Raw genomic sequence first — 11,913 nt, 5'->3', positions numbered from 1 at the left:
AGCTCTGCAGTAAATGCCTCCTAGCTGGTACATGATTCCATTTGTAATCTTAGTGTTCTCTGTATTCTACTGGAGTTATGGTCTCTACTACTACTTCACAAACGAGTTTCTAACAAATGTAAACTAAAACTTGTAGAAATATATAATTAAGATCAAATATTAATCCTGTTTTTTTGTTCTATGGTAGTTTAAAGTTTAAATATTTAATTTTTTTTCTTTAAAAAATGAAGGGTTAAAATTAATGAATTGCTAGTTTTGAATTTTTGAAAACAAAAACAAGATATGTTAGTTATACTGAAAAAACGACATGGGCTAAAAATGTTTTTGTATTAAAAGAAGTTTATTTATGAATGTCATCTATATAAATACTTTGCTTGTCTGTCAGGGTGTCTATCCAATAATGTCAAAACGACTGAACCGATCGGGCCAAAGTTTCATGTGGAACCTCGCGTGACCCCAGGAAGGTTTATGGATAATCGAATTTTAAAAAACTTGCAGTTGCCTCTAACAAAATTGTTGAAAATTTTGAAAATCCACAATTGAAATAAAAGCCTAGTCCTATATATCATTTCTATTTGAAGTAAACTTTATAGAACAAAGGGATATCTTGTCTGAGGGGTTTATGACATACAATTGTATCATATCTAAAAAATGTATGTTTAGCTAGGTAGGTGACTGAGATGGTCGAAGTGGGTGAATCTATAAAGTGGAAACACTACTTGAAATTGTCCAGTAAATAACGCGACTATTTGTTGGGAGACTTTTTAAGTTGGTGTTTTTACCTTGATCGCTTCAATCTATTAGAAGACGAGTAAGGTATTTGTCATCGGCATCATCTCGTCGTCGATAACGATCGTTTACAAAGGTTCGTTGTTGCCTATCATTAACGCAGCGAGTACACAGGTACTATCGTTAACGATTCCTGCGTTACTCAACCGACGAATTAAAATAAAAAATGCTACTTCCTTTTTTTAATTTTGAAAACGATCGTTACATATTTCGTTCTTGTTACGTCGTTAACGAAACGACCTGTTTTTTCAGAAAAAAATTTAAAGTTAATTTCTAGTTAATTACTATGCTATCCCTAGCCCTAGTCCGGCCTCACCATTAACCATGGAAGACAATACTGATTCACTAAACGACAACTATACTTGCATGCAGCTTATGCGCGCATTCATCTTGCCATATCTCATACAGACTGAAATTAGCATTAATTTCAATTAACATACTTTNAGGAATGAATAGATATATGAATGCCAGAATGAATAAATATATACGAGTGCGGGAATGAATAAAGAGATGAGTGCAAGAATGAATAGATATATGAATGCCAGAATGAATAGATATATGAATGCCAGAATGAATAAATATATACGAGTGCGGGAATGAATAGAGAGATGAGTGCAAGAATGAATAGATATCTGAATACAGGAATGAATAGATATATGAATGCCAGAATGAATAGATATATGAACGATACATATTTATAGCTATATATATATAGTTTCAGTAGAAGTAAATATTTCCAAATACTGTTAGCGCCGATTGAAGGATTCATAACTCTAATTGGATAATTAGATAGATATAGAAAGATAGATGTTACCGCCATAATTTTTCTATTTGTTCAGAATAGACAACAAACACATGACTGAACCCTGATTGGATCAGCCGCTAATTGACTCGGCATACAGGAGTGATAGGTATGCAGGAATGAAGGGATAGATAATATATAAAAAATGCAAGAATGAATAGATAGATGAAACCATGAATGAATAGATAGATGAATGCAGGAATGAATAGATAGATGAATGCCAGAATGAATAGATAAATAAATGCATGAATGAATATATGGGTGAATGCAGGAATGAATATATAAATGAATGCAGGAATGAATAGATATATGAATACAGGGATAAATAGATAGATGAATGCAGTATTTAATAGATTGATGAATGCAGGAATAAATATGTATATAAATGCAGGAATAAATAGATAGATAAATGCAGGAATGAATAGATACATAAATGCAGGAATGAATAGATAGATGAATGCAAGAATGAGTAGATAGATGAATGCAGGAATAAATAGAGAGATGAATAAAGGAATGAATAGATAGATGAAACCATGAATGAATAGATAGATGAAACCATGAATGAAAAGATAGATGAATGCAGGAATGAAAAGATAGATGAATGCATTGATGAATAGCTAGATGAATGCAAGAATGAATAGATAGATGAATGCAGGAATGAATAGATAGATGAATGTAGGAATGAATAGATAGATGAATGTAGGAATAAATAGATAGATGAATGTAGGAATGAATAGATAGATAAAACCAGGAATGAATAGATAGATGAATACAGGAAAAAAACGATAGATGAATGCAGTATTTAATAGATAGATGAATTCAGGAATGAATATATACATAAATGCAGGAATGAATACATAGATGAATGCAGTATTTAATAGATAGGTGTATGCAGGAATGAATAGATAGATGAATACAGGAATGAATAGAAAGATGAATACAGGAATGAATAGATAGATGAATGCAAGAATGAATAGATAGTTAAATGCAGAAATGAGTAGATAGATTAATGTAGGGATAAATAGAGATGAATGCAGGAAGGAATAGATAGATGAATGCAGTAAAGAATAGATTGGTGTATGCAGGAATGAATATATAAATGAATGCAGGAATGAATAGATAGATGAATACAGGAATGAATAGATAGATGAATGCAGGAATGAATAGATAGATGAATGCAGGAATGAATAGATTGATAAATACACGAATGAATAGATAGATAAATGCAGGAATGAATAGATAGATGAATGAAGGAATGAATAGATAGACGAATGCAAGAATAAATAGATAGATTAATGCAGGAATGAATAGATACATAAATGCAGAAATGAATAGATAGATGAATGCAGGAATGAATAGATAGATGAATACAGGAATGAATAGATAGATGAATGCAGGAATGAATAGATAGATGAATGCAGAAATGAATAGATAGATAAATACACGAATGAATAGATAGATAAATGCAGAAATGAATAGATAGATGAATGAAGGAATGAATAGATAGACGAATGCAAGAATAAATAGATAGATTAATGCAGGAATGAATTTACTTAAATACAGGAATGAATAGATAGATGAATGCAGGAATGAATAGATAGATGAATGCAGAAATGAATAGATAGATAAATGCACGAATGAAGAGATAGATGAATGCAGGAATGAAGAGATAGATGAATGCAGTATTTAATAGATAGGTGTATGTAGGAATGAATATGTATATAAATGCAGGAATGAAAAGATAGATGAATGCCAGAATGAATAAATAGATGAATGCAGGAATGAACAGATAGATGAAGACAGGAATGAATATAAAGATGAATACAGGAATGAATATGTAGATAAATAGATAAATAGATACAACTGGATAAAAAGAAAGAAGAATATGCAGTTTTTGTGAAATTTTATAGATTGAAATGGATTTAATACAATTTATATGCATAATACATTATATCTATAACATCCTTAATATAATCCTTTTTTAACTTAATATTCAAGAATTTGACACTTTTGAAAGAGAAGTCAATTCTTCCCTTGTTAAATAGACAAATAGTAAATGGCATATTTAGATTTTATCTGGTGAGAAAAGTGCAACGCAATGCATTGTTTTGCAAGATCCTCGCATTGATATCTCCACGAGTGTATTTACTATATAATTAACCTTTTTGTCGGACAAATATGACATTGAAACAAGGCTAAGGGAAATCAACCACCGCTCCCCCCCCCTCCATCTAGTTTCTAAACCGGGGGTAAAGTATGCCAATGGATCGGCGGCATACTCTGTATCTGTATATACTCAAGCAACAGTAGGATTCTTACAGTCTGCTTGTATACACCTTACAGACAACATGGCAGATAGCTCATCTCACGAGGTAACTATGGAGGATATCATAGAGGAAGAGGTTACATCCAACTTTAACAACAACAACAACAACAACAACGTAGAGAACAACAACAATAACGATACAGTGTTTACTAAACTTGCCGGCAGGCCGTTGAATATTCAAGTCTCCGCTAAAGTACTGTTTGGTCATATGACGGCGATATCGGCGCTTAACGCCGAAAGAAAGAAGAAACCAAGTCCCCCTTCATCTCCTTCATCTCCCTCCTCCCCACCTAAGTGAGTAAGCTGTTTGTTGCGTGTAGTGTATAAGGTCTGTGTTGCTGATGAAATGTATGTCAGATTTAACTGGGTCAGGAGGGAGAGAGAGTGAAAATGACAAGTGCAGCAAGCAACACCGTGGCAACACACACAACCCTGCTAAACTCAACACCCGAAGGGAAGAAATAAGGACACGAGAAAGTACATCCGGATTCTACATTTTACACGCTCGCGTTTTCTCCACAATTAACGGGGTTTCAAGCAGCAACAGTTCATTAGTCTATTCAAATACATGGTTTCTAAAAACCATCAATTTACATTTTTGTATCTTAGTAGTAGATGTAACCTAGCTCTGCAGTAGATATCCTAGCTCTGCAGTATATGTATCCTAGCTCTGCAGCAGATGTATCCTAGCTCTGCAGTAGATGCCTCCTAGCTCTGAAGTATATGTATCCTAGCTCTGCAGTAGATGCCTCCTAGCTCTGCAGTAGATGTATCTTAGCTCTGCAGTAGATGTCTCCTAGCTCTGCAGTAGATGCCTCCTAGCTCTGCAGTAGATGTATCCTAACTCTCCAGTAAATGCCTCCTAGCTCTGCAGTAGATGTCTCCTAGCTCTGCAGTAGATGTCTCCTAGCTCTGTAGTAGATGCCTCCTAGCTCTGCAGTAGATGTCTCCTAGCTCTGCAGTAGATCACTCCTATCTCTGCAGTAGATGCCTCCTAGCTCTGCAGTAGCTGTCTCCTAGCTCTGCAGTAGATGCCTCCTAGCTCTTCAGTAGATGTATCCTAGCTCTGCAGTAGATGCCTCCTAGCTCTGCAGTAGATGTATCCTAGCTCTGCAGTAGATGTCTCCTAGCTCTGCAGTAGATGTCTCCTAGCTCTGCAGTAGATGATCCTAGCTCTGCAGTAGATGTTTCCTAGCTCTACAGTAGATGTCTCCTAGCTCTGCAGTAGATGTATCCTAGCTCTGCAGTAGATGCCTCCTAGCTCTGCAGTAGATGATCCTAGCTCTGCAGTAGATGTCTCCTAGCTCTGCAGTAGATGATCCTAGCTCTGCAGTAGATGTATCCTAGCTTTACAATAGATGTCTCCTAGCTCTGCAGTAGATGCCTCCTAGCTCTGCCAACTATTGAAATCCAAAATTGAAAAGGGAAAAAAGACTAAAAATGTGAAAAGCTTGTTTAGTAATTTTCTTTTCTTAATTTTGATTTTTTTATTGTAGGTACTAAGTACCGTATCGTTTATGTTAATGATTTATTAGAATGTGTTTTAACGCTTTATCCTTTTTTAGTTCGTAACAAAGATGAAAAGCATAATTTTATTTAATATATATTGATTATTACTACTTAAGGTTTGTGACCTTATTTACTGCAGTATGTAACACTGCAGTCTGTTAACAAATCCCACCGACAATTTATATAAATATGAAATTCCATTCAGAATAAAAGTAAAGTTTTCAGAATTTGTTTTTTTTACAGTTTAGAAATTAAAAATTTTATATTGGTAGACACACAAAAATAATGTCTAAAATAAGTGTACATTGAGACAAATACAGAAAATTGGTTAGGAGATATTGTGAATTAGAGATTTAGTAAAGAGATTTTGAGAATTAGAGAGTTAGTGAGAAGATATTGAGAATTAGAGAGTTAGAAGGGAGATATTGAGAATTAGAGAGTTATTAAGGAGATATTGAGAATTAGAGATTTAGTAAGAAGATATTGAGAATTAGAGAGTTAGAAGGGAGATATTGAGAATTAGAGATTTAGTAAGGAGATATCGAGAATTAGAGAGTTATTAGGGAGATATTGAGAATTAGAGAGCTCGTAAGGAGATATTTAGAATTAGAGAGTTAGTAAGGAGATATTGAGAATTAGAGAGTTAGTAAGAAAATATTGAAAATTAGAGATTTATGTAAGAAGATATTGAGAATTAGAGAGTTAGAAGGGAGATATTGAGAATTAGAGAGTTAGTAAGGAGAAATTAAGAATTAGAGAGTAAGTTACGAAACTTTTGAAATCCACGAATGAAAACAGAAAATCTGCGAAATTTTGTTTTGGTATTATTTCAAAATGACCGAAAGGCTTGCAGCAAAGAGAATAGAATATATTAGAGTGGAATTTACTCGAAAAAAGTGTAAGACAGCCATTTTGTTGTACTGTTTCCATACTGCAGGTGTACTTCACACATTTGTGCTAAATAACCTTTTGGGTCCTGGAACATCATTTTATACAAGGTTGTAATGCAAGGAAAGTTATTTCAGAGGTGTACGCATCTTTTGTACTGCAGTGTACTGTCTCTGGGCGGTAATGTAAACACAAGATGGATGTCGAAGCCTGACATGGGATCCATATTTCACATAAAAAATCAATGAAATATTCTGTTCATAGGAAACTTTTATGTGAATTATCAAAATTATTAAAATTTAATGCAAAAACATCCTCGGATACTAAACGAACACTGACGCATTTATTCTTGTTTACAAAGTCCGCACGGAGATAACTGGTTTTCATATGTACGCAGAGTTTACGCAACTGCAATTAACTTTCCTTGCATTACAACCTTGATTTTATAGAAAAATTTTCTTGAAAATTATTTGATTTTCTATAAATCAATTCTTTGATAGCCTGTCATGCATTCCCGAGTTCATTTCAGCATAAGCTTTGATAAAAATAAATTTGATGTTTTTATTTAATTAAAACATATTTTTTAATTTAAAGTAATCAAACAGTAAAACCAATGTTTTTGAAATACTCAAGATACCAAAATATTAAATTTGAGGATGAGAAAGGTAAATGGTTATTAACTTTTTAATTTTAAATTCATAAATTTTATACAGTGGGACTCATATAACTGTGAAATTTAACCAATCTAATTTATGTTTGCTAAGTTTTAAGCCTTGTTAGAAAGTAAAACGGCTCTGAGACAGCTAAGGGGCAGGCGGAAAGGGGGGGAACCACCCTAGAAAATTGCGGGAAGCTTCTATATGTAGAATGTATAGATACTTCAATTCTATTTTGAATGGATGAATTAAAAACATTTTCCCTGTGGAACACTTCATAAATAAAAAATTGTTTAGTTAAATAAAGATAATACTTTTGTTTAGGCACACAGTTATAGCTTGGAAATGGGGGGGAGGGGCATTTTTTTGGACCAGAAAACTTTTGAAAAGGTTAATGACTCATTGCACATTATAGTTTCTCGATAAAAAAGAAAGGCTGAGGGTTCAGTTTGAGCGTCAAGCTTTTAGCCTGAAATGGCTTTTTTTGAGCTTTTAACGGCATTTTTCTTTTTGATGCCATTTTCTTGAAGTAAAAATAATTTATGGCTATTTGTAATGGCTCAAAGGAAAAGTAAAAATATTGCAAAACTGCAGACAAAATATCTATCTAAAATGCCTTTGACAAAAGGAAGCATATTGCATAAATCTTGCAGGGAAGTTTTGAATTTTTTGCTATGTGATTGGATTTGAAAAAAAATATTTTTATATTTTCAAATCTGAAATTTTTTTCTTTACTGGTTCATCTAAATCCCTGACAAGGAGGGGGGGGGGTGGGAGGAGTGAAAAAATTTTTTTCCCCCCCTCTTGGCTAAATCCTAGAATCCCCTTGCTACAATCGTCTTCTAATTGTTTTGCTTTCTGGGACAGCCAGTGTTTTCTGCATTGATTTAGGGAAATCATCCAAATTTTGAAAAAATGTTTATTGTTAAAATTGAAACCCTTATTACTTTTTGTTTGTTTTTGTTTTACAATGACATACAAAGAGAAAATGTTCACAATCATAATAGAAGATCGGCGCGAAGCGCCCGTCCTAAAAGCCTTAAAAATTTATTTAAAACAAGATATTAATCGCAGTCTGAAGCAAAAAAGATTAACAATTCTGTAGGTACTCACTTTACAAACGACGATTTTTACATTTTTTTGTTTATTAAAATAAAGATTTGAATTCACCTATAGCAAATACACACGTTCTTTTCCAAGTTGAAACATAAGAATTTCAAGATGTTTTTTTACACAAGATACTCAACACTATCATTGTGGAGTTGAGAAAGGGGATGATCTCGAACTGGGCGGTGAGAACTACTGCAGTCAATTTCCCAGGCAGACGAGGGGGTATATATTTCCCAAACTAAGGTCCCGGTCAATTGAGGTCTCAAGTTGGCAATGTTGGCAATAGTTAGCAATCAGTGTCAATAGTTGGCAATAGTATAGGTAATAGTTGGCAATGGTAGGCAATAGTTGGGAATGGTAGGCAATAGTCGGCAATAGTAGGCTATAGTTGGCAATGGTATGCAATAGTTGGCAATAGTATAGACAATAGTTGGCAATGGTAGGCAATAGTTGGGAATGGTAGGCAATAGTCGGCAATAGTAGGCTATAGTTGGCGATGGTAGGCAATAGTTGGCAATGGTAGGCAATAGTTGGCCATGGTAGGCAATAGTTGGCAATAGTAGGCTATAGTTGGCAATGGTAGGCAATAGTTGGCAATGGTAGGCAATAGTTGGCAATAGTTGGCAATAGTTGGCAATAGTTTCAGAGGTCTTCTCAAATTCGCCACAAATCCATAGAAGATAATACACGCAGTAGGTATATTTCAATCCTATAAAATAAGTATGGTTAACAATAATGCATTGCTATAAATTGATTGATACATAAATGTTAACAATGCTTTTTATTATATTATAAATAATCCTTACTATTTGAGGATGGTGGGGTAAATTGAGGCGTCTGGTAATCAAGAATAAAACAACATTTAAACTTCATAAATAAAATGACGATTGATTTCAAATATGTAAATCACTATTTTAAGGGTTTTTACTGTTTTTTTTTGAAGCGAGGGTACTGCACGTGAAAATTGTTTATACTGTTTATCGGAGGTAATTTTTGGTTTGGCTGACGGGGAAAATCTTAGTCAAAGACGACTTTACAACCGAGTAACTCATTGTTTAAGGTTAACAATCATCTGTACAATCCTCAACTTCAAAACCTGGAAATGTAAAATAGTAAGTAATTTATTTAGAAAATATAACAAAAATACAAAATTAGGTGTTTGAGGAGTAGATATTTAAAAACATCCAATTATGGAGGTTGTGGGAATGAGTCCCCCCAATCCAAGAATACAAAGTAATTTTAAATTAATTGCTGGTGGATAATTTGCATCTTTCAACGATGAACTTACAGCTAATTGAAATATAAGAAGTGTAGATTTTTACAAATATTGAAAAAAATTGGTAAATTAATGGGGAAGAGCCGAAAACAAAATGCAAAAACCATTATTTTTAAATCATTAACTATAAACTGACTAGCCGTTTTTGAAGAAAAAAATTAATGTTTGAAAACAAAAACAAAATGGATGTGTTTAAAAAACAGCTCGTATTTTGTTTTTTCTGCTTAAAATAAAATTGCATGTATAATTTTGATGTTTTGGAATGTCGTCTTTTGTTTCTTTTTAAAAACACGGACTGGCCTTTTACTGTCCTGTTGTGAACCATACCCCTAATATAACCCTGTTGTAAAAGTCGTCTCTGACAAACTGTACCTCCGTTGAATCCTCCGTCCACCCACCAAACCAAACATTGCCAAGGATTTTGCGTAAATATAAACAATAACCTCATGGAGCTAATAAATTAAACCAATTGTTCGATTCACAACAATGTTCATTTTTGATAAAACCCTCAACTGTTTAATCTTTATTAACAATTATTATTTATATGCATGTACGCCAATAACAATTTGTATTTTGTAGGAAACCTCGTTACTGAAATATACATTTTCAAGAAGTTGTTCTCATCTATGTGTGTCTGGTAGAAAAGAGTGTTTTCCTTGCCAATTCGCCTTATTTCCCTCTTTCAAGTATTATTCCTTTTGTTCGGCTCACACCTGTACCCTATGCATATTTAGGGTCAAAAACTTTTAATAAAACATATCAAAAATGTTTTTTCTTTGTTTGAGTTCATAACGTTTCAATATTTTTTCTTATTTTCTCTTAAGAGTCAGAATTCGACATAATATAAGGAAAACAATTGTTTAGTTTAAAAACATTTTGGAATTAGTAAAACTTGAAATTTTAGTGGAACCTTCTTGAAGTTTGAAAAACAAAACAAGTCAACACTGCAAAAAACCGCTCAATTTTTATTTTTTGGCGCTTTGCACAATTTCTGAAAAAAATAGAAAATTAAGGAAATAATTGTTAACGACTGTGCTGTTCATGATTGTTGAAATATTTCCGTTTACGCCGTTAAAAAATTTGAGATCGAAACTAATGGTAACTATAAAAAAACTGAAAATACTGTAATGAAACGAATGTTTTGGTTATACTTTCAAAACTATAAACGGCTACCTGAAATTTTTTAACGGTTGGAACAAACCGTTAACAAAACGGCTAGAAAAAAATAGAACAACATGCCCAGCTCTAGTCATAAATATGAGATACCTTAAAGGTACAACACAGTTAGTACAATTACCTTGCAAGTCCTACTTAATCTTAACTTCAAACAAAACTAGCAGAAAAACTTGTTTCAAAGAATTCAAAATTAAATTATTGGTGTTATTTATACTAGAATTAGTAAAAGAATGTTTTGAAAATAAAAACTCAACTTCTTTATATACTTTGCTTTTCTATCTGTTTGTTTGTCCGTTTGTATCCAATAAATGTCAAAACAACTTAACCGATTGGGCCCAAATTTTGTGTGGGCCCTCACATGACCAAAAAGAAGGTTTATAGATAATCAAAATTTCAAAGAGTTGTACACAAAAGCTTTCAGTTTTCGTGAAATTTTAAAAATACCTGAAAAAATATTTGAAAGTCTGCGAATGTTTTTGTTTTATACTGTACAACTTCATCTGTTTCAACTTCATCAGCAAATATAATGAGAGCTGATATGTTGTAAACTGGGTAATAATTTCTTCTTGGGTAATTAGTCCATCAGCCGTCCTCACTATATGTACACCCTTGAAATAATCTCTGAATTGTTCGGCAGATTGACCTATCTAGCATCTTGGACCAAAATTCCTTTGGCTTCTAACTTTAATCGATTTTAATTGGAAGGATGCTTTTAAAAAAACGGTTGTTGCTCTCTGTATTATAATTACCTAAAATGGTTATGAGCTTTAATTAGCAGTATAATTAACATTCTTCAGCATTAAAAATATTCATGGACTTTTAATGCATGATTAGGTTTTCTTTGAGCTTGTTTTTCCTGAAATTAAAGATTTTATAAATACAATTACTAAATATTGGCATTTGAAATAAATTAGAAAGTATTGATTTTTAAAAACTCAATTTAGAAACCTATCAAATTTTTGATGAAAAAATTCAGTTGGAAGTTTTTTTGTTAAAAAATTTGTCCTTTGAACGTGTTTATCTTGAAATTACTATAAATTTCTTTTACAATGGGATTTTTATGGTGCTCTAATTCATGGATTAATTTATCTGGAAAACTCTTTTCACTTTAAATTGTTTTAACTACAATATTTTGATTTGAAAAAAGCTGTATTGTATGGTATAGGCTTGTTTACTGCATAGCGGAGGCTTGGTCTGCAGAAAGTGGAGGTCCAAATCAAATCTGTGAGGCTTGTGTCTTCATAGCGGAGGCTCATGGCGTCCAGGGGTTCCCTCCCTCGCCCTGTTTCCTCCTCCTTACACCAAAAATCATTCTCTAGGGCAGACCCTCTATTTGTCTTAAAAAACAGTAAAACATGTTATTTCTGTAAATTGAAAGGGT

The sequence above is a fragment of the Eurytemora carolleeae genome, unplaced genomic scaffold (assembly GCF_000591075.1).
Source record: "Eurytemora carolleeae unplaced genomic scaffold, Eaff_2.0 scaffold1981, whole genome shotgun sequence".
In the NCBI taxonomy this organism is placed as follows: domain Eukaryota; kingdom Metazoa; phylum Arthropoda; class Copepoda; order Calanoida; family Temoridae; genus Eurytemora; species Eurytemora carolleeae.
Note: the sequence above shows the minus strand (reverse complement) of the source record.